Source organism: Canis lupus, unplaced genomic scaffold, assembly GCF_011100685.1.
Source record: "Canis lupus familiaris isolate Mischka breed German Shepherd unplaced genomic scaffold, alternate assembly UU_Cfam_GSD_1.0 chrUn_S2256H2456, whole genome shotgun sequence".
Lineage (NCBI taxonomy): Eukaryota > Metazoa > Chordata > Mammalia > Carnivora > Canidae > Canis > Canis lupus.
The window spans coordinates 110721-136441 of NW_023331143.1; the positions used below are offsets into that span (position 1 = coordinate 110721).

Sequence of the window (25721 nt, forward strand, 5' to 3'; positions counted from 1 at the left end):
AGAATCTCAGGGAAGAATGCTTCACATAATAATAGGACCATTGGCAATAATGTCTCTCACTTCGTTCCAAATCCATAAAGATGCATTTCCTGATGAGTGACTGAACTGTGAAGAAAGAGATGAGAAACCCTCATCCCTCTGAATTACTTGTGTCAGAATATTTTAACCATAGTACTATGGAGAGTAGTAAATTATCCTTATTAACAGGAAATACGTCTCAGATTGGAATCTCAGCAATGAGATGCGCTGAGAAAAAATGCTTTAACTCGCTCCTCATCTTTTAAAGACAAAGGAGAGGTTTTCTATGTAGAAAGACAGTTGTCAAGATAGCCTTAGGGAATAAGAGTCTTCAGCATCGAACCCCGCTGCACAGCTAGGACGCTCGTGCTCCAGGTCTTCCTGATCCCAAATCCCTGGGCCTGTCCCCCAACACAGGATGCCATGCTGAGGTCATTTGCAATGGCTCTCTTAGGAGCTCTGGGGAAGGGGGAAGGAGCTAGATAGGATGGGACAGGACACATGGAGGCCTAGAAAATTAAGGCCATTCCAGTTTAAATTCAGTGTTAGCACACGCTCAGCCATCCCAGGCTCCTGTTAAGAAGAGCTGAATTTTACATTACTTCAGTTACAGGAAAAAAACAAAAGTTTACAGCTTAATGACCTAGAAAGCTCCACAATAGAATCAAAACTGAGCCCAGTCCAAGGGCAGGAAGTCCCTATTAGAATGGGAAGAGAGCTCAATCCCTTGAAGGCCCCATATGAAAATGTAAACAGAAATTGAGGAATTGCTCCAGCCCTTCTGGAGGTCCCAGAGACAAGCCCTTAAAACTAAGCTAAAACCTACCTCGGGGTCCAACTCCCTGCTCCGCTCTGTCGGGTATAATTGGACAGAAGCTCGAGCTTGTAAGTAAACCCTCGTGTGTTTTCATCACTGTCGGCTTCTTGGTGGTTTCTCGGATTCGCAATCTTGGGCACAACAGTCTGAGATAAAAAAACAAAAACAAAAGATGCTCGGACGCAGGTAGAGTGAACACAGGGTTCTGAGAGAAGCAGCGGAGACCCGGGGGCTTGGGGGCTCTTCTGTGGAGGCCCCTGCAGACTGCAGGGCAGTATGCTCAGCCCCAGAGCCAGAGGACCCAGAGACCCCTCCCGCATCCCGCCGATCAGGGTCAGGTCTCAGGGAGCAGCAGAGCGCCTCCTGCTAGAATCCAGAGGCGCTGACGCCCAACCCGCCTCTCACCCCTCAGTTCCATCTACCAGGCAGATGTGCACCTGATAATCAGCGCCACAGCCCATCTCCAGACCCAGCACAGACCACTCACTGCCACCAAGTTGTTGGACCACTGATGCTGCAAAGCTTCAGCTCTGCCTGGAAAGTAGGGTCTAGCTTTCTTTGTACTTTGTGCTTTATTTTCATTTATTTTCTTTGATTCTTTTTTTAATTGCCTTATTTAATTTTTATGGATGTACCTTATATATTTCTTATTTTTACTTTCATGTTACTTTAATTGTGTTTCATATTTTGGGATTTAGAATCTTTTAACAAGCAGGCCAAAATAATTTGTTTTTTTTTTTTTAGAGGGCAGTTGTTATTGTTTTTCTTGGTTTTCTTTTTCTACCCATTTTCTTTTCTGGAAAAAGTAATGAGATGGAGAAATTCACCTCCATAAAATAACATGAGGTAGTACTCACAGCCAGGAAGTCCATCAATACACATATATGATGTCTAACTACAGTTTAAAACAATGATTATAAAGTACCAGCTGGACTGGAAAAAGAACACAGAAGAAAACTAGAGAATCCCTTACTGTAGAAATAAAAGAACTAAAATCTAGTCTGGCCAATGTTAAAAATGCTATAACTGAGATGCAGTCCCAAGTGGAAGCCTTAAAAACAAGAAAGGGCGATCCCTGGGTGGCGCAGCGGTTTGGCGCCTGCCTTTGACCCAGGGCGCGATCCTGGAGACCCGGGATCGAGTCGCACGTCGGGCTCCCGGTGCATGGGGCCTGCTTCTCCCTCTGCTTGTGTCTCTGCCTCTCTCTCTCTCTCTGTGACTATCATAAATAAATTTAAAAAAATTTAAAAAAAAACAAGAAAGGTTATGTACCACAGAGGCAGACGTAGGGAAGTCAGCCACTTATTAAAACAATAACATTCATATCATAAGGAGACTCAGAAGATGAAGAGAGAGAAAAGGTGGGCCTTGCTCAGCCCTCAGAAATGTCAAATACCCACCCTTTGCTTCAACGTGGATAGAACTGGAAGGTATTATGCTAAGTGAAGGAAGTCAATCGGAGAAGGACAAATATTATATGTTCTCATTCGTTTGGGGAATATAGGTAATAGTGAAAGGAAATATAAGGGAAGGGAGTAGAAATGTGTGAGAAATATCAGTAAGGTAGACAGAACATAGACTCCTAACTCAGGGAAATGAACTAGGGGTAATGGATGGGGAGGAGGGCAGGCGGTGGGGGTGAATGGGTGATCAGCACTTGGTGTTCTTCTGTATGATGGCAAACTGAACACCAATAAAAAAATAAATTTATTATTAAAAAAGAAAGAAAAAAAGAAAGAGTGGCACCTGGGTGGCTCAGTCAGTTAAGCTTCTGCCTTAGGCTCAGATCACGATCCAGGTCCCAAGGCAGGCTCCCTGTTTAGCAGGGAACCTGCTTCTCCCTCTCCCTCTGCCCCTCTCGCTCATGCTTTTTCTCTCCTCTCTCTCTCAAATAAATAGAAAACATCTTTGAAAACGAAACAAACAAAAAACTCAGAAGGAAGAAAAATCTCCCATGTAGAAGAATTTCAAACAATTTGTGCATACATTTCACCGTCAAGTTCATGAGCATAGCTTCCCACTCTTATTTCCGGAATACACATAGTAACTTCCTCCTAGAAAATATAATATGAAATACTTAAAATAATATTGATAATATAATAATAATAATAATTAATAACAATAATAAGGAAGCAGTTTACTACAAAGAAAGCTGAGAAACACTACCTCAGCAAGAAGATCAGATCGATACCAAGACTGATAAATCATGTTGATAGTATCTATCCTTTATATGATATAATGAAAATGGCAGTATATCTCTGTATATAATCCACAAAAACAGTTCAGTCATGAGATAAACGAAAGACATATCCCAAATGAGGGAAATTTTATAAAATACTCTACTTCTCAAAGTGTTCCAGTTCAAAAAGAACAAGGAAAGCCTGAAAGACTGTCACAATCCAGAGAAGCCTAAGAAAACAGGAGGACAAATGGAATGTGATATGAGGGATGGTAACTTAGCAAAAACTAAGGAAATCTGAATAAAGTATGGTCTTTGGTTAATGCAAATTTTTACTCTTGATTCATTAGCTAATATTTGTACCGTACTAATATAAGATATCAATAATTGGAGACACTGAGTGCAAGTGCATGCGAATGCCCTGTACTATGTTCTCAATTTCCCTATAAATCTTTGCTTTTTTCCTAATAAATAAGATTTATTTTGAAAATTGACTTAAATGAATCAGGCTCTAAGTGTGAAGACATTTTAAGAATTGTTGAATTATCTTTTGCCTTATTCTTATAGAGTTCCTTCAGTGGGAACAAAGTAATAATTTTATATCAGAAGGAAATAACAACACTTATGAAGACGTATAATGCCTCCTCAACCTGAAAAGAAAGGATAATAAATGCAAAAATCAGATAAAATACTTCTAATATAATAGGCACCATATTGCAACTGCATTTAAAATTAGCAATGCATAACATTTATTTCCTTGACATTTGTCTTCCAAAGAGTTCACAGTGTTTCAGTGTCAGTTGAAACAGGGGAAGAATCTCAGGGAAGAATCCTTCACATAATAATAGGACCATTGGTACTAATGTCTCTCAATTATTTCCAAATCCATACAGATGCATTTCCTGATGAGTGACTGAGCTGTGAAGAAAGAGATGAGAAACCCTCATCCCTCTGAATTACTTGTGTCAGAATATTTTAACCATAGTACTACGGATAGTAAATTATCCTTATTAACAGGAAATACGTCTCACATTGGAATCTGAGCAATCAATGGGCAGAGTAAAACCACTTTGACTCGCTCCTCATCTTTTAAAGATAAAGGAGAGCTTTTCTATGTACAAAGTTAGTTGTCAAGATAGCCTTAGGGAATAAGAGTCTGCAGCTTGGAATCCCGATGCACAGCTGGGACGCCCACGAGCCAGTTCTTCCTGATCCCAAATCCCTGGTCCTGTCCCCCAACACACGCTGCCAAGCTGAGGTCATTAGCAATTGCTCTCTTAGGAGCTCCGGGGAAGGGGGAAAGAGCTAGATAGGATGGGACAAAATGCAAAGAGGCCGTTGAAATGAAGGCCTTTCTACTTTAAGTTCAGTGTTCGAACAAGTCCAGCCATCCCAGGCCCCTGTGAAGAAGAGCTGAAAATTACATTACTTCAGTTACAGGAAAAACACAAAAGTTTACAGCTTAATGTCCTAGAAAGCCCCACAATAGAATCAAACTGAGCCCATGCCATGGGCTGGAAGCACCTATTAGAATGAGAGCAGAGCTCAATACCCTTGAAGGCCCCAAATCAAAATGTAAACAGAAATTGAGGAATTGAGGAAGCCCTTCTGGAGGACTCCGGGACAAGCCCTTAAAACTAAGCTAAAACACACCTTGGGGTCCAAGTCCCTGCTCCGCTGTGTTGGGTGTACTTGGACACAAGCTCGAGTTTGGAAATCAACCCTTGTGTGTTTGCATTGGTGTCAGTTCCTTAGTGGTTTCTTGGATTCACAATCTTGGGCACAATACTGCCATGTCCTCTCCCACCTTGGCTGAACCCCTATCCCCTCCCACCCAGGGTGACACTCAGTCACCTCCCCACCTACAACAGCTGGGCACAGGCCGTCACACAGGTCCCATGGGCATGGTGGGCACTCCTGCCTTCCCTGCCCTCCCAGAGGAAGGAAGGAGGTTTCAGCAGGACACACTCCCATGGTGGCCCCAGGTCTCCCTGCCCAGCACCGCACCTCGTGACAGGTCGGGTCTGTGTCCCTCACGCCTGCTCCTCCTCCCCGGTTTTCCCACAGGAAATGAAGGAGGTGGCCCTGGTCTCCTCCAGGGAAATCACGTAGATAGACCTGGACATCATCAAGAATTTCAGCAGCCACATCATGTTTTAGGACTGCTAGGGGGCCGGATGAGGCTGCTGGGTCAGGAGGCTTTGGGGCCCTGGAGGCTTCTGGGTAAGGAAAACGGGGACTCTGACGCCAGGGAGAGAAATAGCAACCAACAACACACCGCTGCATGGTAGGGTGATGGGGATGACCACACCCCTGGGGCCTCAGGGATGAGGAGGCCACAAGAATGGGGCCTCCAGGGGTTGCCATGGGACCTGAACACCAAAGGGGAGAGGGACGGCCCCATGAGAAGCAGGGGATGGGGTGGGGGACGTGAGGGGCATGAACCGGACCTGGGGGCCAGGCGGCATGTCCGCGGCTGGAGCAAGACACACATCGATCCCAAGAGGGTCAGACGGTTCAGAGTGACACCCACTCTTGGTGCTTTATATATTTCTAAATTCTGTGCATTCAATTTGAGACAATTTGCAATTTTAAACATACATATTATGATGACCCCCAGATAATGCCCCCGGTCCAGCCAGGACCCTGCACTCACCACATCGGGCTCCAGGGGCAGGTTTCACAACAAACCCCAGAATGGGGTCGCCTTTATCTGTAGATGTCTCTGTGTGCATCTTAGAGAACGGGGATGCCCTGTGTCTGCCGGCCCCCCACGCCATCCCCCTCATTCCCCAGACCCACACCATCCCCCTACATCATCATCCCCCATGGCATCGCCACTACCCCATCCCCCTCACACACACACAGCCTCACATAATCCCCACCCACAGTATCCCCCAACACCATCCCCCCTATACCATCCCCCACATTCCACCACCATCATACCCATGCCCCCACACCATCGACCCCGAGCAAGGACCCGGTGCAGCTGCCCCCTGTGGGACATGATCAGCCTCCCTGGGGTTCTCTGGATACCCTGCTTCCATCAGAAGCCCGGGTATCCCATAGAGTACCCAGGGGTTGCAGGGAGGAGGGACGGCAGGGAGCCCCCAACAGTGTGTGAGCAGGTGAGTGAATCAGAGGACCCATTGTGCCCTGCCTCCACCCACTGTCACTCCTGGAGGGTGGGACACCCTGCACAGGACACCAGGCCCTAACCCAGGGGTACCTGGGCTGATTGGGCCCAGACTCTGTGGGGGCTGGGTTGATTTGAGCCCCCACCAGTCCCAACACAAAGACTAATGGAATCAGGCCCACATGGCCCTGGCCAGCCCTGGATTCTGGCCCCGGGCTGAGCAAGCCCTCTCACAGCTGGATGTGGCCTGCTGGGTCCTGGGCGTGCCCCACAGATCCAGGTCGCTGATCTAGGGCAGCCCTGGGGATCCTGGGACACCCCAGTGTGGGGAAAGGAGGGGCAAGCCGGTGGGCCCCACCCGCACCCACACCAGGAGGCAGGCTCCTCCAGGTGCTGGGGCCCCAGAGGGCCCGAGGCCAGGGTCCAGCTGCCCTGCGGGAACCCAGTGCAGGAGCCCATGAGCTGCAGGTCCAGTTCAGCTTTGCTGTCCTCAGAACCATCTCTCAGGCTGAAAACTCAGGACACACGCCCCCATCCGGAGTCCACACATGCTCCCAGGTGGGGGACTCCAGCACTCGACCCCCAACCCATGTGATTCTTGTCCTCCCGTAAAGGACAGAAAGGTCTCCCTTCCCAGGTGAAGGCACACACCCACAGCTCTGAGCCCATTTGCTGTAGAAAGTCATAAAATGTTGTGGTGCGAAAATGCACAGCCAGCCCATTTCTGTGTCTCCCAGAACTCTGTGCACAGGGCGTGTAGAGACCCCCAGAGAGGAGGAGGGGGCACCACCTATGCCCCAACTAGCCTGTGCAGGGGCGTCACCAGGCACACACAGCTGACGTCCCCACGTGCCTTCCAGGAGCGGCCAGACCCACTGCTGGACATGGGAATGTGGCCGAGCCGTAACTTCAAGCTCGGCTGACCCTTCAGCTGAAAGTCACTGCATGAGCGAGCCCCAGCGCTGCCAGGAGAGCCCAGCTAACTGCCCAGCGCCAGCACCAGAAATGATGTTGTGCCAACCATTTCGGGTTTTTTTGGTGACCCAGCCAGAGGATCCGATTGCTGCACTTGATAGCTGCATGGGATAGACACACACACACCTCAAAAGCAACAACAACAACAAAAAAGCAACAAAAGATGGAATCCCCCCAATACTGTCAAACAGCAGCCAGATGGTTACTTACACAATGCTGTGGTCCCCAATAGGATACAGGGAAAATGCTATAAGCCACGACTGCAGAGGTGCTAGAGATGTGCCTGCTGTGTTCCAACAAGGAGGCAGAGGGGCAGGAAGCATCCTCCGGAGGGGGGGCCCCTCCTAGGAAAGGACACCAGGTCCCTGTAAAGGCTACGGAGGGTGAAATCTGTCCTCCTCTCTTTCTGCTTCTGGTTTTCCTCCTAAATGCCATTTTCCTCAATCATATTAGCAAGAATTTATTTTATGTTTTTAAATTTCTTTTTATTGCAGTCCAATTTGTATGAATTCTTTCTTCAGCAAGGGTGTCATTCAGGAGAGATAAAGATTTTCCCAGACAGGCAACATATAAAGGAGTTCAGGACCACTTAACCAGTCCAGTAATGAATTTTAAGAGGGACTCTTCTAGTGGGGGAAAAAAAGAGACCAAATGCAACAAAGACTAGAAAGGCCCAGAGAACGTCACCAGAAACACCAACACTTCCGGTAACACAGAGGCACAAAGTTCATATCTTTAAATAGTCACTCTGAATGATGATAGACTAAATGCTCCAATCAAAAGATATAGGGTAACAGAGTAGCTAAAAATCAGGATCCGGGATGCCTGGGTGGCTCAGGGGTTGAGCCTCTGCCTTTAACTCAAGGTGTGATCCTGGAGTCTGGGATCGAGTCCCATACTGGGCTCCTGGTGGGGAGACTGCTTCTCTCTCTGCATAATTTCCTGCCTCTCTCTCTCTCTGTCTCTCTGATAAATAAAATTATTATTAAAAAGACAACATCCATCTGTACGCTGCCAACAAGATGCTCACCTTAGACCTATAGACACCAACAGATTGAAAGTCAGGGGATGGAAAATCATCTATCACGCTAATGGATATCAAAAGAAAGCTGGAGGACCGATACTTATATCAGACAAACGAGATTTGAGACCAAACCCAGGGTGACACCTGGTAGCTCAGTGTTTGAGCATCTGCCTTCAGATCAGGGGGTGATCCTGGGATCCCAGGATCGAGTCCCACATCTGCCTCCCCTTAGGGAGCCTGTCTCTCACTCTGCTATGTTTCTTCCTCTGCTCCTCTGTGTATCTCTCATGAATAAATAAATAAAATATTTAAATTTCAAACAAGAAAGAACAAATACTGTAAGAAGAGATGAAGAAGGGCATTATTTCATAATTAAAAAGACTCTCTATCAAGATCAAAGAACTAAATATTTATGCTGCCTACATGGCAGTACCTAAATATAGAAACCAATTAACAACAAACGTACAGGAACTCACTGATAATAATACAATGACAGGGGATTTTAACACCCACTTATGGCAATGGACTGATCATCAATGACGAAAATCAACCCGGGAACAATAGCCTTGACACACTGGATCACAGGGACTCAACAGATATAGTATGAACATTTCATCCTAAAGCAGAATACACACTCCTTTCAAGTGCACATGGGACATTCTCCAGATCAGATCAGATCATGGCCCACAAATCAGCCCTCAACAGGTACAACAGGAACAAGAAGGTTGATATCACACCCTGTACCTTTTCGGACCAAGGCGCTATGAAACTTGAAGTTGACAGTAAGAAAAAAAATTGGACAGACCAAAATTACGTGGAGATTATGAACATCCTACTAGAGAAAGAATGGAGCAACCAGGAAATTAACGAGGAAATTTAAAACAAATGAAAATGAAAACATGTTTCTCCAAACCTCTGGGATGTAGCAAAGGCAGTCCTAAGAGGGAAATACATAGCAATACAGGCCTAGCTCAAGAAACAAGACGTCTCCAATACACAATCTAACCCTACACCTAAAGGAGCTGGAAAAGGAATAGCAAACAAATCCTAAAGCCTACAGAAAGGAAAAAATAAAGATGAGAGCAGAAATAAACAATGCAGAAACAACAAAACAGTAGAATGGAATAACGAAACTAAGAGCTGGTTCTTCAAAATAAATAATAAAATGGATCAAGCCCTAGCCAGCCTTATCAGTGAGAAAAGAGAAATGACCTAAATAAATAAAATCACAAATGAGAGAAGAGAGATCACAATCAACACCAGAAAAATTAGACAATTATAAGGGAATACTAAGAAATTATACGCTGACAAACTGGGAGACCTGGAAGAAATGGACAACTCTCCAGAAATGTGCAAACGAGCAAAACTGAAATAGGAAGAAATAGAAAATGTGAACAGACCCATAACTAGCAAAGGAATTGAATCAGCAAGGTACCTGGGTGCCTCAGTGGTTGAGCATCTGCTTTGGGTCAGTTCATGATCCCGCAGTCCTGGGGGATCAAGTCCCACATCAGGCTCCCCATATGGAGCCTCATTTTCCCTCTGCCTATACCTCTGCCTCTCTGTGTCTCTCATGAATACATAAATAAAATATTTAAAAAAGAAAAAAGATAAGAAGATGAGAAAGAACCCAAATAAAATCACAAATGAGAAAAGAGAAATAACAACCAACACTAGAGAAATACAAACGATTATAAGAGAACATTATGAAAAATTATATGCCAGCAACCAAGAACCTGGAAGAAATAGATAAATTCCTGGAAATACATAACATTGCAAAAATGAAAAAGGAAGAAATAAGAAACCTGAACAGACAGATAACCAGCACAGAAACTGAATCAGCAATCAAGAATCTCCCAACAGGAGACGCTTAGATCAATAGAACAGAATGGAAATCTGAAACAAGATACAAACCTGTAACTCTATGATCCATTAATCGACAACAAGGCAGGAAGGAATATCCAATGGCACAATGACAGTCTCTTCAACAAACCCTAACCCTGACCCCAGGATAAGAACAAATGGTGTTGGGAAAACCAGGCAGACACATGCAGAAGAATGAAACTGGACCACTTTCTTACACCATATATATAAAAAATAAATTCAAAATGGATGAAAGACCTAACTGTGAGACCTGAAACCATACAAAGAAGAAAAGATAGGCAGCAACGTCTTTGACGTTGGCCATCGGATGTTCTTTCAGATATGCCTCTGAGGTGAGGGAAACAAAAGCAAAAATACTATTGGGGCTTCATCAAATTGAAAAGCTTCCACAAAGTGAAGGAAACAACCAAAGGTAAATGGCAACATACAGGAGGAGGGGCAAGATGGCAGAAGTGTAGTGTCCCCAAATCACCTATCCCCACGAAATTACCTAGATAACCTTCAAATCATCCAGAAAATCTACGAATTTGGCCCGAGATTTAAACAGAGACCAGATCGAATGCTACAGTGAGAAAAGTTCATGATTCTATCAAGGTAGGAAGACGGGAAAAAGAAATAAAGAAACAAAAGGCATCCAAGTGTGAGGGGCCCTGCGAGGAGCCCGGTTAAGGCCGGGGCGAGTTCCCCCAGGACAGAAGAGCTCTGTGCTAAGAGAAGGAGGAGCTGCACCAATCTTCCAGGGCGGAATGGCGCCTTCAAGGAGTCAGAGCAGGACCCCAGGAGGGCGGGGATGCCCTAGTGCTCCCTGGGACTCTAACAGACACCTGCACTCCCAGGAGAGTGCACTGAGCTCCCCGAGGGCTGCAGGGCACATGCATTGACCCGGGAGCTGCTCTGTGGGCCTCGGGTGGCGGCTCTGCGAGGAGGGGTTTGCGTGGCCCCAGGAGCAGCTTGGCAGCGGCTCCTCCTGCAAGGAAGAGGCTCCGTGCGGAGGGTGCTGTGGGGCTCCGGGAGCAACTCGGAGGGGCTTGGGCGGTGGCTCTGCAGTGAGGCGGCTTTGCGGCTGGGAGTGAGAATCCAACTGCGCAGGCCCCGGAGTACAGGGATTCGGGATACAGCCCAGGATTCGGCCTCCCCCAGGACAGGCAGAGGCCCAGAGGGCCCAGGACAGCAAGGACGCTCCTGCCCAGAGCTGAGCAGATCAGCGGCCCCGCCCCAGAGCCTCCAGGACCTGCAGATGGACTACTCCCAAGTTACTGCGGGGGCTGAATACAGGTCTCCAGAGTTGGCCGCTGACACTGGGGTTGTTCCTCCTGGGGCCTAACGGGGTAAACTACCCCCACTGAGCCCTGCACCAGGCAGGGGACAGAGCAGCTCCCCCAAGTGCTAACACCTGAAAATCAGCACAACAGCCCCCTCCCCCAGAAGACTAGCTAGACGGACAAGTTCCAAGGGAAGTCAAGGGACTTAAAGTATATAGAATCAGAAGATACTCCCCCATATTTTTTTTCATTTCTGATTGCTTCCCCCAACCTTTTCCCCCCTGTCTTACTTTTTCTTTCTCTTTTATTCTCTTTTTTCCTTCTTTCTTCTTTTATTCTTTTTTCTTTTTCTCTTTCCTTCTTTCTCTCCTCTCTTTTTCTCCTTTTCCCAATACAATTTGTTTTTGGCCACACTGCACTCAGCAAAATGACTAGATGGAAAAGCTCTCCTCAAAAGAAAGAATCAGAAATAGTCCTCTCTCACACAGAGTTACAAAATCTGGATTACAAATCAATGTCAGAAAACCAATTCAGAAGCACCATTATACAGCTATTGGTGGCTCTAGAAAAAAGCATAAAGGACTCAAGAGACTTCATGACTGCAGAATTTAGATCCAATCAGGCAGAAAGTAAAAATCAATTGAATGAGATGCAATCCAAACTAGAAGTCCTAACGATGAGGGTTAACGAGGTGGAAGAACGAGTGAGTGACATAGAAGAAAAGTTGATGGCAAAGAGGGAAACTGAGGAAAAAAGAGACAGACAATTAAAAGACCAGGAAGACAGATTAAGGGAAATAAACAACAACCTGAGGAAGAAAAACCTATGTGTAATTGGGGTTCCCGAGGGTGCCAAAATGGACAGAGGGCCAGAGTAGTTATTTGAACAAATCATAGCTGAAAACTTTCCTAATCTGGGAAGGAAAACAGGCATTCAGATCCAGGAAATAGAGAGATCCCCCCTAAAATCAATAAAAACCGTCCAACACCTCGACATTTAATAGTGAAGCTTGCAAATTCCAAAGATAAAGAGAAGATCCTTAAAGCAGCAAGAGACAAGAAATCCCTGACTTTTATGGGGAGGAGTATTAGGTAACAGCAGACCTCTCCACAGCGACCTGGCAGACCAGAAAAGGCTGGCAGGATATATTCAGGGTCCTCAATGAGAGGAACATGCAACCAAAAATACTTTATCCAACAAGGATCGCATTCAAAATGGAAGGAGAGATAAAGAGCTTCCAAGACAGGAAGGAAATGAAAGAATATGTGATCTCCAAACCAGGACTGCAAGAAATTTTAAGGGGGACTCTTAAAATTCCCTTTAAAAAGAAGTCCAGTGGAACAATCGACAAAAACAAGGACTGAATACATATCATGATGACACTAAACTCATATCTGTCAATAGTAACTCTGAACGTGAACAGGCTTAATGACCCCATCAAAAAGCGCAGGGTTTCAGACTGGATAAAAAAGCAGGACCCATCTATTTGCTGTCTACAAGAGACTCATTTTAGACAGAAGGACACCTACAATCTGAAAATAAAATATTGGAGAACCATTTACCATTCAAATGGTCCTCAAAAGAAAGCAGGGGTAGCCATCCTTATATCAGATAAACTAAAATTTACCCCGAAGACTGTAGTGAGAGATGAAGAGGGACACTAAATCACACTTAAGGGATCTATCCAACAAGAGGACTTAACAATCCTCAATATATGCCCCGAATGAAGGAGCTGCCAAATATTTAAACCAATTAATAACCTAAGTGAAGAAAATTTAGATAATAATACCCTTACACTTGGTGACATCAATCCAGCTCTTTCTACCCTCGATAGATCTTCTAAGCACAACATCTCCAAAGAAACGAGAGCTTTAAATGATACATTGGACCAGTTGGATTTCACAGATATCTACAGAACTTTACATCCAAACTGAACTGAATACACATTCTTCTCAAGTGCACATGGAACTTTCTCCAGAGTAGACCACATACTGGGTCACAAATAGGGTCTGAACTGATATCAAAGGATTGGGATCACCCCATGCATAAACTGAGACCATAATGCCTTGAAATTAGAACTAAATAACAACGAGAAGTTTGGAAGGACCTCAAACATGTGGAGGTGAAGGATCATCCTGCTACAAGACGAAAGGGTCAACCAGGAAATTAAGGAAGAATTAAAAAGATTCATGGAAACTAATGAGAATGAACATACAACCGTTCAAAATCCTTGGGATGCAGCAAAAGCAGTCCTAAGGGGGAAATACATCACAATACAAGCATCCATTAAAAAACCGGAAACTACTCAAATACAAAAGCTAAACTTACACATAAAGAGGCTAGAGAAAAAACAGCAGATAGATCCTATACCCAACAGAAGAATAGAGTTAATTAAAATTAGAGCAGAATTCAAGGAAATCGAGACCAGAAGAATGGTGGAACAGATCAATGGAATGAGGAGTTGGTTCTTTGAACGAATTAATAAGATAGATAAACCATTAGCCAAACTTATTAAAAAGAAGAGAGAATATTTAAATTAATAAAATCATGAATGAGAAAGGAGAGGTCACTACCAACACCAAGGAAATACAAACAATTATAAAAACATATTATGAAAAGCCATACACCAATAAATTAAGAAATCTAGAAGAAATGGACGCATTCCTGGAAAGCCAGAAACTACCAAAACTGGAACAGGAAGAAATAGAAAACCTGAACAGGCCAATAACCAGGGAGGATATTGAAGCAGTCATCCAAAACCTCCCAAGACACAAAACTCCAGGGCCTGATTGCTTCCCAGGGGAATTCTATCAAACGTTTAATGAAGAAACCATACCTATCTTACTAAACCTGTTTGGAAAGATAGAAAGAGATGGAGTACTTCCAAATTAGTTCTATGAAGCCAGCATCACCTTAATTCCAAAACCAGACAACGACCCCACTAAAAAGGAGAATTATAGACCAATATCCCTGATGAACATGGATGCAAAAATTCTCAACAAGATACTAGCCAATAGGATCCAACAGTACACTAAGAAAATTATTCACCATGAACAAGTAGGACTTATCCCAGGGACACAAGACTGGTTCAACACTCATCAAACAAACAATGTGATTCATCATATCAGCAAGAGAAAAACCAAGAACCATATGATCCTCTCATTAGATGCAGAGAAAGCATTTGACAAAATAGAGCATCCATTCCTGATCAAAACACTTCAGAGAGTAAGGATAGAGGGAACATGCCTCAACATCTTAAAAGCCATCTACAAAAGCCAACAGCAAATATCATTCTCAATGGGGAAGCACTGGGAGTCTTTCCCCTAAGATCAGGAACAAGACAGGGATATCCACTCTCACCACTGCTATTCAACATAGTACTGGAAGTCCTAGCCTCAGCAATCAGACAACAAAAAGACATTAAAGGCATTCAAATTGGCAAAGAAGAAGTCAAACTCTCCCTCTTCGCCGATGACATGATATTCTACCTAGAAAAACCAAAAGCCTCCACCCCACGATTGCTAGAACTCATAGAGCAAATGGTAGCGTTGCCAGATACAAAATCAATGTCCAGAAATCAATGGCATTTCTATACACTGAGACTGAAGAAAGAGAAATTAAGGAGTCAATCTCATTTACAATTGTACCCAAAAGCATAAGATACCTAGGAATAAACCTAACCAAGGAGGCAAAGGATCTATACCCTAAAAACTATAGAACAATTCTGAAAGAAATTGAGGAAGACACAAAGAAATGGAAAAATATTCCATGATCATGGATTGGCAGAATTAACATTGTGAAAATGTCAATGTTACCAAGGCAATGTACAGGTTTAATGCAAACCCTATCAAAATATCATGGACTTTCTTCAGAGAGTTAGAACAAATTATTTTAAAATTTGTGTGGAATCGGGATCCCTGGGTGGTACAGCGGTTTGGCGCTTGCCTTTGGCCGAGGGCACGATCCTGGAGACCCGGAATCGAATCCAATTTCAGGACCCCGGTTCATGAAGCCTGCTTCTCCCTCTGCCTGTGTCTCTGCCTCTCTCTCTCTCTTTCTCTCTCTCTGTCTCTGTGTGTGTGTGTGTGTGTGTGTGTGTGTGTGACTATCATAAAAAATAGACTTTTGTGGAATCAGAAAAGACCCTGAATAGCCAGGGGAATTAAAAAAAAAAAAACGATATCTGAGGGCATCACAATGCCAGATTTCAGGTTGTACTACAAAGCTGTGGTTCAATACAGTGTGGTACGGGCACAAAAACAGACAAATAGATCAATGGAACAGAATAGAGAACCCAGAAGTGGACCCTGAACTTCATGGTCAACAAATATTCGATAAAGGTGGAAAGACTATCCATTGGAAGAAAGACAGTCTCTTCAATAAATGGTGCTGGCATAATGGACATCCACATGCAGAAGAATGAAACTAGACCACTCTCTTTGATGATACACAAAGATAAAGTCAAAATGGATGGAAGATCTAAATGTGAGACAAGAGTCCATCAAAATCTTAGAGGAGAACACAGGCAACATACTTTTTGAACTTGGCCAGAGTAACTACTTGCAAGATACATCCACGAAGGCAAAAGAAACAAAAGCAAAAATGAACTGTTGTGATTTCATCAAGATAAGAAGCTTTTGCACAGCAAAGGATACAGTCAACCAAACTAAAAGACAACCTACAGAATGGGAGAAGATATTTGCAAATGACATATCAGATAAAGGGCCAGTTTCAAAGATCTATACAGAACTTCTTAAAATCAACACCAAAGAGACAAAGAATCCAATCATGAAATGGGCAAAAGACATGAAGAGAAAACTCACAGAGGAAGACATTGACATGGCCAACATGAACATGAAAAAACGTTCTGCATCACTGCCATCAGGGAAATACAACTCAAAACCACAATGAGATACCACCTCACACCACTGAATGGGGATAATTAACAAGCAAGAAAGAACAAATGTTGGAGAGGATGCGGAGAAAAGGGAAGACTCTTACACTGTTGGTGGGAGTGTGAACTGGTGCAGCCACTCTGGAAAACTGTGTGGAGGTTCCTCAAAGAGTTAAAAATAGACCTGCCCTATGACCCAGCAATTGCACTGTTGGGGATTTACCTCAAAGATTCAGATGCAATGAAACGCTGGGACACCTGCACCCCGCTGTTTATAGCACCAATGTCCACAATAGCCAAAATGTGGAAGGAGGCTTGGAGTCCATTGAAAAATGGATGGATAAGGAATATGTGGTTTATGTATACAATGGAATATTACTCAGCCATTAGAAACGACAAATACCCACCATTTGCTTCAACAGGGATGGAACTGGAGGGTATTATGCTGAGTAAAGTATGTCAATCGGAGAAGGACAAATAGTGTATGTTCTCATTCATTTGGGGAATATAAATAATAGTGAAAGGGAATATAACGGAATGGAGAAGAATTGTGTGGGAAATATCAGAAATGGAGACAGAATATAAAGACTCCTAAATCTGGGAAACGAACTAGGGGTGGTAGAAGGGCAGGAGGGAGGGGGATGGAGGTGAATGGGTGACGGGCACTGAGGGGGACACTGGACGGGATGAGCACTGGGTGTTATGTATGTTGGTAAATTGAACACAAGTAAAAAATTAATTTATTAAAAAGAAGATTCATGGAAACTAATACGAATGAAGATATTACCATTCAAAATCCTTGGAATGCAGCCAAAGCATTCTAAGGGGGAAATACATCACAGTACAAGCATCCATTCAAAAACTGGAATGAACTCAAATACAAAAGCTAACCTTACTCATAAAGGAGCTAGAGAAAAGGCAGCAGATAGATCCCACACCCAACAGAAGAGAATTAATTAAAATTCGAGCAGAACTCAAGGAAATCAATACCAGAAGAAATGTGGAACAGATAAACAAAACCAGGACTTTGTTCTTTGAAAGAATTAATAAGATACATAAACCATTAGCCAGCCTTATTAAGAAGAAAAGAGAGAAGACTCAAATTAATAAAATCATGAATGAGAAAGGAGAGATCACTACCAACACCAAGGAAATACAAACAATTTTAAAAACATATTATGAACAGCCATAGGCCAATAAATTAGGCAATCTAGAAGAAATGAACGCATTCCTGGAAAGCCAGAAGCTACCAAACCTGGAACAGGAAGAAATAGAGGGATCCCTGGATGGCGCAGCGGTTTGGCGCCTGCCTTTGGCCCAGGGCACGATCCTGGAGACCCGGGATCGAATCCCACGTCGGGCTCCCGGTGCATGGGCCTGCTTCTCCCTCTGCCTGTGTCTCTGCCTCTCTCTCTCTCTGTGACTATCATAAATAAATAAATAAATACCTAAAAAAAAAATTAAAAAAAAAAAAAAAGAAATAGAAAACCTGAATGGGCCAACAACCAGGGAGGAAATTGAAGCAGTCATCCAAAACATCCCAAGAAACAAAAGTCCAAAGCCAGATGTCTTCCCAGGGGAACTCTATCAAACGTTTAAAGAAGAAACCATACCTATCCTACTAATGCTGTTTGGAAAGATAGTAAGAGATGGAGTACTTCCAAATTAGTTCTATGAGGCCTGCATCACCTTAATTCCAAAACCAGACAAAGACCCCACTAAAAAGGAGAATTATAGACCAATATCCCTGATGAACATGGATGCAAAAATTCTCAACAAGATACTAGCCAATAGGATCCAACAGTACATTAAGAAAATTATTCACCATGAACAAGTAGGATTTCTCCTCGGAACACAAGGCTGGTTCAACACTCGTCAAACAATCAATGTGATTCATCATATCAGCAAGAGAAAAACCAAGAAACATATGATCCTCTCATTAGATGCAGAGAAAGCATTTGACAAAATAAAGCATCCATTCCTGATCAAAACACTTCAGAGCGCAGGGATAGAGGGAATATTCCTCGTCATCTTAAAAGCCATCTACAAAAGCCCACGGCAAATATCATTCTCAATGGGGAAGCACTGAGAGCCTTTCCCTAAGATCAGGAACAAGACAGGGATGCCACTCTCACCACAGCTATTCAACATAGTACTGGAAGTCCTAGTCTCATCAATCAGACAACAAAAAGACATTAAAGGCATTCAAATTGGCAAAGAAGAAGTCAAACTCTCCCTCTTCGCCGATGACATGATATTCTACCTAGAAAAACCAAAAGCCTCCACCCCACGATTGCTAGAACTCATAGAGCAATTTGGTAGTGTTGCAGGATATAAAATCAGTGCCCAGAAATCAATGGCATTTCTATACACTAACAATGAGACTGAAGAAAGAGAAATTAAGAAGTCAATCCCATTTATAGTTGCACCCAAAAGCATAAGATACCTAAGAATAAACCTAACCAAAGTGGTGAAACATCTATACCCTAAACATTATAGAACACTTCTGAAAGATATTGAGGAAGACAAAAAGAGATGAAAAAATATTCCATGCTCATGGATTGGAAGAATTAATATTATGAAAATGTCAATGTTACCAAGGACAATGTACATGTTTAATGTAATCCCTATAAAAATACCATGGACTTTCTTCAGAGAGTTAGAAAAAATTATTTTTTAAGATTTGTGTGGAATCAGGAAAGATCCCGAATAGCCAGGGGAATTTTAAAAAAGACAACCATATCTAGAGGCATCACAATGCCAGATTTCAGGTTGTACTACAAAGCTGTGGTCATCAAGATAGTGTGGAACTGGCACAAAAACAGACACATAGATCAATGGAACAGAATAGAGACCCTGAACTTTATGGTCAACTAATATTCGATAAAGGGGGAAAGACTATCCATTGGAAGAAAGACAGTCTCTTCAATAGGTGCTGCTGGGAAAATTGGACATCCACATGCAGAAGAATGAAACTAGACCACTCTCTTTCACCATACACAAAGATAAACTCAAAATGGATGAAAGATCTAAATGTGAGACAGGAGTCCATCAAAATCCTAGAGGAGAACACAGGCAACACCCTTTCTGAACTCGGCCACAGTAAATTCTTGCAAGATTCATCCACAAAGGCAAAAGAAACAAAAGCAAAAATGAGCTATTATGACTTCATCAAGATAAGAAGCTTTTGCACAGCAAAGAATACAGTCAACAAAACTAAAAGACAACCTACAGAATGGGAGAAGATATTTGCAAATGTTGTATCAGATAAACAGCTAGTTTCCAAGATCTATAAAGAACTTCTTAAACTCAACAACAAAGAAACAAACAATCCAATCATGAAATGGGCAAAAGACATGAACAGAAATCTCACAGACGAAGACATAGACATGGCCAACATGCATATGAGAAAATGCTCAGCATCACTTGCCTCAGGGAAATACAAATCAAAACCACAATGAGATACCACCTCACACCGGTGAGCATGGGGAAAATTACCAAGGCAGGAAACTACAAATTTTGGAGAGGATGCGGAGAAAAGGGAAGACTCTTACACTGTTGGTGGGAATGTGAACTGGTGCAGCCACTCCGGAAAACTGTGTGGAGGTTCCTCAAACAGTTCAAAATACATCTGCCCTACGACCCAGCAATTGCACTCTTGGGGATTTACCCCAAATATTCAGATGCACGGAAATGCCGGGACACCTGCACCCTGATGCTTTTAGCAGGAATGTCCACGAAGGCGAAACTGTGGACGGAGCCATGGTGTCCACTGAAAGATGAATGGATAAAGAAGATGTGGTTTAAAAAAAAAAAAGAAGATGTGGTTTATGTATACAATGGAATATTACTCAGCCATTAGAAACGACAAATACCCAACATTTGCTTCAACGTGGATGAAACTGGAGGGTATTATGTTGAGTGAAGTAAGGCAATTGGAGAAGGACAAACGTATGTTTTCATTCAATTGGTTAATATAAATAATATGAAAGGGAATATAAGGGAATGGAGAAGAAATGTGTGGGAAATATCAGAAAGGGAGACAGAACATAAAGACTCCTAACTGTGAGAAAGGAACTAGGGAGCTGGAAGAGGAGGAGGGCAGGGCGTACGGGTGAATTGCTTACGGGCAATGAGGGGGGCACTTGGGTGTTATTCTGTTTGTTGGTAAATTGAACACCAATAAAAAATAAATTTATTTAAAAAAAAAGTTCAAACAACTAAATATTTATGCTGCCAACATGGCAGTACCTAAATATAGAAACCAATTAGCAACAAACGTACAGGAACTCACTGATAATAATACAATTACAGGGGATTTTAACACCCACTTATGGCAATGGGCCGATCGTCTATGCAGAAAATCAACCGGGGAACAATAGCCTTGACACAATGGACCACAGGGACTCAACAGATAATGTCTGAACATTTCAACCTAAAGCAGAATACACATTCCTTCCAAGTGCACATGGGACATTCTCCAGAACAGATCATATCATGGCCACAAATCAGCCCTCAACAGGTACAACAGGTACATGGTTGATATCAACAAGGTTGATATCACACCCTGTACATTTTCAGACCATGACGCTATGAAACTCGAAGTCAAAAGTAAGAAAAAATATTGGACATACCAAAAATACGTGGAGATTATGAACATCCAAATAGAGAATGAATGGAGCAACCAGGAAATTAAAGAAGAAATTTGAAAAAAATGAAAATGAAAACATGTTTCTCCAAGGTTAGGTTGTAGCAAAGGCAGTCCTAATGGGAAGTACATAGCAATACAGGCCTACCTCAAGAAACAAGAAGTCTCCAATACACAACCTAACCATACATCTAAAGGAGCTGGAAAAGGAATAGCAAAGAAAGCCTAAAGCCAACAGAAAAAGAGAAAAAATAAAGATGAGAGCGGAAATAAACAATGCAGAATAAACAAAACAGTAGAATGGAAAAATGAAAATAAGAGCTGGTTCTTCAAAATAATTAATAAAATGGATCAAGCCCTAGCCAGCCTTATCAACGAGAAAAGAGAAAACTTAAATGAATAAAATCACAAATGAGAGAAGAGAGATCAAATCAACACCAGAAAAATAAGACAATTATAAGGGAATACTATGCAAGATAATACGCTAACAAACTGGGAGACCTGGAAGAAATGGACAAATCCCCAGAAATGTGCAAATGAGCAAAACTGAAAGAGGAAGAAATAGAAAATATGAACAGACCCATAACTAGCAAGGAAATTGAATCAGGAAGGCACCTGGGTGCCTCAGTGGTTGAGCATCGGCTTTGGCTCAGGTCATGATCCCGGGGTCTGGGGGATCACGTCCCACACCTGGCTCCAAGCATAGAGCCTCATTTTCCCTCTGCCTCTCTGTGTCTTGCATGAATACATAAATAAAGGTGCCGCCACTGTGGAAAACAGTCTGGAGGGTCCTCGAGAAGTTAAAAATAGGGGATCCCTGGGTGGCACAGCAGTTTGGCGCCTGCCTTTGGCCCAGGGCGTGATCCTGGAGACCCGGGATCGAATCCCACATCGGGCTCCCGGCATCGAGCCTGCTTCTCCCTCTGCCTGTGTCTCTGCCTCTCTCTCTTTCTCTCTCTGTGACTATCATAAATAAATTAAAATTTAAAAAAAGAACTATCACTAATCAAAAACCAAACACAAACCCCAAGACCGAAACACATTTACTGAACCTTCCTGCCTACCCTCACCTTAACTCCTAAACCTATTCTAAACCCTTAACCCTGACCCTTACCTTAAATCTAACCCTAACCCTAACCTCTACCAATAACCTTAACTTAATGTACTCAAATTCTATTCCTAACCTTTACCTATACCCTAACACTAACCCTCTAATACTAATCCTATCTCATACCCCAAAGTGTACCCTAACCCGTACCCTAAAACTAATCCCTAACCCACTGCCGAACCCTCTCTTACCCTTTTCCAAAACCGTACCCTGACCCTGACCTGACCCGATACCTAACCCCTAACCAAACACTAACCTTAATCCTAGCCCTAACCCCTATCCTAAAACTAACCCTCGCCCTAACCCTAAACCTAGCCCTAACCTTAACTCTAACCCCTAACCCTAACCCTCACTCACACCCTAACCCCTAACCCTAACTGCATACCTAGCCCAACCCTAAATCTAACCATAACCCAAACCCCAACCCCTAACCTCCTGCCCTAATCCCTAAAATCTTAACCCTAACACTAACACTAACTCCTGTCCGTAACCCAAACCCCCATCCTAACTCTTAAACACTGACCCTTATCCTTATCCCTCACCCTAACCTCTAATCCGTAACCATAAGCATAATCACTAACCCCTAACATCTAACCTAAGCCTAACCACCAACTGACTCCCCTCCCCTGATCCTATCATTCATTCTACCCATTCACTTACCCTGTGGTTCTGAGTAGTCCCTTCTGATGTGGACGTGGCCCCCAACGGCGCCTCCAGAGTCCTCTAGGGGGTCCTGAGGAAGCTGGGCTCCTGTGAGTGCGCACGTGGCCCCACGTGTTCCAGAGTCATAGTCAGCGGGTCCTGAGGACGCCGGGTCTCCTGTCACCGTGGAGTATGCCTCACATCCTCTGGAAGCCTCACAGCAGGTTCTCAGGAGGCCGGGGGCTCCCGTCAGCCTGGACATGGCCCCACATCCCCTGAAAACTCACCGCGCATCCTGAAGAGGCTGTGGGTTCCTGTCAGCCTTGATGCAGCCCCATGTGTCCCGAAGCCAAAGTGCAAGTCCTGAGGAGGACGGGGTCCTCTCAGTCTTGACGTGACCCCACATTTTCCTCAGCCTCACCATAAGACCTGAGGAGGCTGGGGGCTCCTGTCAGCATGGACGTGGACTCAAATCATCCCAATCCTTCACAGTGCATCCTAAGGAGGCCGGAGAAACCTGTCAGTGTGGATTCGGCATCCACATCTTTCTTAGGCCTCACCACAGGCTCTGACAAGGCTGGGGACTTTTGTCCGCATGGACACATCCCCATATTTCCCAAAGTCTACACCGGGGGTCCTGAGGAAGTCAGCGTCCTGTTGTGTCCATGTGGCCCCAAGTCCTTCCGAAGCATCACTGAGGGTTCTGAGGAGGCCGGGGCTCCTGTAACCATGAATGCGGCCCCCAGCTTCCAGATGTCTCAACTTACGTCCTGAGGGGCCCAGGAGCTCCTGCCAGAGTGGACGCAGTGCCACATTTTCCTGAAGCCTCCCCGCAAGTCCTGAGGTTGCTCAGGGCTCCTGTCCACATGGATGTGGGACCACAATTCCTGAAGCCTCCTGGCGGTCCTGAGGAGGCTCAGGGTTCCTGTCAGTGAGGATGTCAGCCCACATCTTCCTGAAGTTCCCCGCGGGTCCTGAGGCGCCCAGGGGCTCCTGTCAGGGTGGATGTGGGCCCACATTTTCCTAAAGCCTCACCTTGGGTCCTGAGGAGACCGGGGTTCCTGACAGTGTGATCACGGCCCAATTTCCCCCTGAAGACTCCCTGCGGGTCCTGAGGAGGCTGCAGCTCATCAGCATAGATGCGTCCCCACCTCCTCCTCAGGCCTCCCCAGCACAGGCTGGCTCCTGTTAGTGCAGGCAGAGGAGGCCTACTGCACATGCGCGCCCCATGGGAGGGTTCTGGTCTCGGGCGCCCCGTGCGGGATGCTCAGGTGCTGCAGGAGGCTGTGTAGGAGGCAGCGGGTGCTTCATGGTCCGCACCTGCCTCTTTCAGGCTCCAGCTGGGGCTGTTAGCTTCGGAAACATCTCACTGAAAAGGAGCCCAACACCCGGCTTCCCCAGTAATACTTAAGGACAAGGAATTGGAGCCCACAGCACGCGAATAAAATGTGGAACAGACTTTTACCACGTCCTGCAAAACTCCTCAATCCTCTTCCACTGTGGGCGGGACAGCGGGTTGGTGCAGCCGCCCTGGAAACAGTGTGGAGGCCCCTCAGGATGTTACAAATAGAGCCGCCCTGCGACCACCATGTGTAAAGCCTGGAGCTCACTCCGAAGATACAGATGCAGTGAGACATGGGACAACTGCACCCCAATGTCCACAGCAGCTGGGTCCACAGTAGCCACACTGTGGGAGGAGACTCGGTGCCCTGTGGCAGATGATGGATAAAGAGGATGGGAGATAGATGATGGTCATAGAGAGAGGAATGGATCTCAGATATCAAAGAGAAGGAAATCTTGCCATTTGCAATGATGTGAATAGAACTAAAGGGTTTCATGTCAAGTGAAGTAAGTCAGTCGGAAAGAGAATGACCGTGTGGTATCACTCATAGATGGAATTACAGAAGCAAAGCAGATGACAATCTGTGAAGGGAAGGAAAAACAAATAAGATGAAAACAGATGCAGGAAATACAGACTCTTAACGATAAGAAATGAACTGAGGGAGGCTGGAGGGGGGGAGGATAACAGGGGACCAGCATGAAGAAGGGCACGTGATGTCACGGGCACTGCTGTTATCTCCAACTGGTGAATCCCTGAATTCTTCCTCTGAAAATATAATACACTATACATTAAATAATTGGGTTTAAATTAAATTTAAAAAATCAATTGTATCAGAGCACATTTCCTTCTGGACTCTCTGTTTTGCTCATTCAGCTTATGCCGGGACCACCCCACGTGGGTCTGGTTTGTCTAAGTAGGCTCCACGCCTCGTCCATGGCCCATCCCAGGGCTAGAACTCAAGACCCCTGAGATCAGGACCAGAGGTGAGGTCAGGAGTCGGATGATTAACCGATGGAGCCAGCCAGGGGCCTGGAACCACACTGCTTTATCCTGTGTCTCTGTGATATCATTTGAAATAGGAAAGTGCTGCATCCCACTCTGTCATGCTTCTCCAGTACTGATTCGCTGTTCGGGGTCATTTGTTGGGGGGGATGGATGTTATAGTTTTTTTTTTTCCTATTTCTAAGATCTGCCACCATGATTTTGATAGGAATGACATTGAAACTGAGGGTAGCTTCAGGAACTGCGGACATTTTCACAAGATGAGGCTCCCACCCCACAAGCCCAGGACGGCCTCCCAGAGCCTGGTATGGCTCAGTGCACAAGTCTTGTGCTCCTTTGGTTCAGTCTCATTATTTATTCTCCTTGATGCTCCTGAGAAGGCCTTCACGTCCTTCCTTTCCTTCCTGAGTGCTCATTGTCAGGACACAGCAAGGCTACTCTGCTTTGTAGGGTCAGTTTGTGTCCTGTGACTTTACTGAACTCACTCCTAAGTTCTAACAAGTTTTGGTGGAGGCTCTCAGGTTTCCTGTTTCAAGTACCGCATCTTCAGCATATAGGGACAGTTTGACGTCCCCCTTCCAGGTGTGGAACCTTTGCTGTTTACAGCTTAATGTCCTAGAAAGCCCCCACAATTGAATCAAAACTGAGCCCAGGCCAAGGGCAGGAAGTCCCTATTAGAATGAGAACAGAGCTCAATGCCCTTGAAGGCCCCATATCAAAATGTAAACAGAACTTGAGGAATTGCTCCAGCCCTTCTGGAGGTCCATGAGACCAGCCCTTAAAACCAAGC

The 25721-nt window shown here is 44.5% G+C and overlaps 1 long non-coding RNA gene across 1 annotated transcript; it reads right to left on the reverse strand.

Annotated features, from left to right (window-relative positions):
• Positions 1-850: 850 nt before the first annotated feature.
• Positions 851-22949, reverse strand: LOC119879068. The gene is made up of 3 exons (XR_005387320.1): positions 22606-22949; positions 2822-2889; positions 851-981 (listed from the first exon to the last, which is right to left on the reverse strand). It is a non-coding gene; the product is annotated as an uncharacterized LOC119879068 (long non-coding RNA).
• Between the last annotated feature and the right edge of the window lie 2772 nt (positions 22950-25721).